This window comes from Arachis duranensis, chromosome 1, assembly GCF_000817695.3.
Source record: "Arachis duranensis cultivar V14167 chromosome 1, aradu.V14167.gnm2.J7QH, whole genome shotgun sequence".
Lineage (NCBI taxonomy): Eukaryota > Viridiplantae > Streptophyta > Magnoliopsida > Fabales > Fabaceae > Arachis > Arachis duranensis.
In genome coordinates this window covers 42272505-42275099 of record NC_029772.3, presented here as the reverse complement: position 1 = coordinate 42275099, position 2595 = coordinate 42272505, and the positions used below count along the sequence as shown (strand labels likewise).

At 31.1% G+C, this 2595-nt stretch overlaps 1 non-coding gene across 1 annotated transcript; it reads left to right on the top strand.

The window, feature by feature from the left end:
- The first annotated feature begins 287 nt into the window (after positions 1-287).
- LOC127742410 (small nucleolar RNA R71) lies at positions 288-395 on the top strand. Its single transcript, XR_008003636.1, has one exon. It is a non-coding gene; the product is annotated as a small nucleolar RNA R71 (small nucleolar RNA).
- Positions 396-2595: the final 2200 nt, after the last annotated feature.

Below are 2595 nucleotides of genomic sequence, written 5' to 3'. Positions count from 1 at the left end.
AGACTTTGAGAAATCATGTTGACTTGCTGAGTCAACATTTTGTTCTGAGCCAATATGGCATTCAGAGCATCAATTTCAGGAACTTCCTTCCTCTGAGGCGTTCCATTACTCACAGAATTCCTCTCAGAAGTGTACATGAATTGGTTATTTGCAACCATGTCAATGAGTTCTTGAGCTTCTGTAGGCATTTTCTTTAGGTGAATGGATCCATATGCAGAATGATCCAGTGACTTCTTAGAGAACTCAGATAGACCATAATAGAATATATCCAAAATGGTCCACTCTGAAAGCATGTCAGAAGGACACCTTTTGGTTATCTGCTTGTATCTTTCCCAAACTTCATAGAGGGATTCACCATCTTTTTGTTTGAAGGTCTAAACACCCACTCTAAGCTTGCTCAGCTTTTGAGGAGGAAAGAACTTAGCCAAGAAGGCCGTGACCAGCTTATCCCAAGAGTCCAGGCTATCTTTAGGTTGAGAGTCCAACCATGTTCTAGCCCTGTCTCTTACAGTAAAAGGGAAAAGCATAAGCCTGTAGATTTCAGGATCTACTTCATTAGTCTTAACAGTCTCACAGATATACAAGAATTCAGTTAAAATTTGATAGGGATCTTCTGATGGAAGTCCATGGAACTTGCAGTTCTGTTGCATTAGAGCAACTAGTTGAGGCTTCAACTCAAAATTGTTTGCTCCAATGGTAGTGATTGAGATGCTTCTTCCATCAAATTTAGAAGTAGGTGTAGTATAATCACCAAGCATCCTCCTTGCATTATTATTTTCGGCTGCCATCTCTTCTTCCTTTTCAAAAATTTCTGTAAGGTTGTCTCTGGATTGTTGTAATTTAGCTTCTCTTAATTTCCTCTTCAGAGTCCTTTCAGGTTCAGGATCTGCTTCAACAAGAATATTCTTGTCCTTGCTCCTGCTCATATAAAAAAGAAGGGAATAAAAAATAATGATAGGGATCCTCTTTACCACAGTAGATAGATTCCTTTATGTTAGTAGAAGAATAAAAGAATAGAAGAGGGAAAAGGTAAGAATCCAAACACTAGGGGGAAGAGTGGGTTTGAATTCTTGAGTGGAAGAGAAGTATTAGTAGATAAATAAATAGAAGGAGATGAGAGAGACAGAATTTTCGAAATTAATTTTGAAAAAGGGTTAGTGATTTTCGAAAATTAGGAGAAGAAATAAAATTAAATTAAAATTTGAAACAATTAGTTAATTAAAAGAATTTTGAAAAGTGGGAGGTAATTTTCGAAAATTAGAGAGAGGAAAGTAGTTAGGTGGTTTTGAAAAAGATAAGAAATAGTAAACAAACAAAAAGTCAACTAGTTAGTTGAAAAAGATTTGAAATTCAATTTTTGAAAAGATAGGAAGTTAAAAAGAATTTTTGAAATCAATTTTGAAAAAGATATGATTTGAAAAAGATATGATTAAAAAGATATGATTGAAAAGCTATTTTGAAAAAGATTTGATTTTTAAAATTAAAATTGATTACTTGACTAACAAGAAACTAAAAGATATGACTCTAGAATTTAAAGATTAAACCTTTCTTAACAAGAAAGTAACAAACTTCAAATTTTTGAATCAATCACATTAATTGTTAGTAAAGTTTTCAAAATTTTGAAATAAAGATATGAAAAATATTTTGAAAATAAATTTTAAAAATTTTTGAAAATAATAAAAATTGAAAAAGATTTGATTTTTGAAAAATATTTTGAAAAGATAAGATTTTTAAAATTGAAAATTTGACTTGACTTATAAGAAATAGCTAAGTTTTAAAATTTTTTGATTAAGTCAACTCAAATTTTCGAAAATTATGAGCAAAATAAGGAAAAGACATTTTTTATTTTTGAATTTTTTTAATGATGAGAGAGAAAACCATAAAAATGACTCACAACATGAAAATTATGAATCAAAACACATGATGCATGCAAGAACACTATGAATGTCAAGATGAACACCAAGAACACTTTGAAGATCAAGATGAATATCAGACTTATTTTTGAAAATTTTCAAGAAAAGAAAAGCATGCAAGACACCAAACTTAGAAATTTTTAATGCTTAGACCCTATGAATGCAAAAATGCATATGAAAAACAACAAAAAACACAAAACAGAAAAATTGAAAGATCAAACAAGAAGACTTATCAAGAACAACTTGAAGATCATGAAGAACACATGCATGAATTTTCGAAAAATACAAAAGTTTTTAAAACATGCAATTGACATCAAACTTAAAAATTGACTCTAGACTCAAACAAGAAACACAAAATATATTTGGTTTTTATGATTTTATTAATTTTTTTTTGTATTTTTCAAAAATAATCTTTAGAAAAACGAAAAAGAGAAAAAAAATTTTTGAAAACTTTTTCTGAAAAGAAAATTACCTAATCTGAGCAACAAGATGAACCGTCAGTTGTCCAAACTCGAACAATCCCCGGCAACGGTGCCAAAAACTTGGTACACGAAATTGTGATCATCAACAATGGCGCCAAAAACTTGGTAGCGCTCTCAAACGTGAATCACACTTTGTCACAACTCCGCACAACTAAGCAGCAAATGCACTGGGTCGTCCAAGTAATACCTTACGTGAGTAA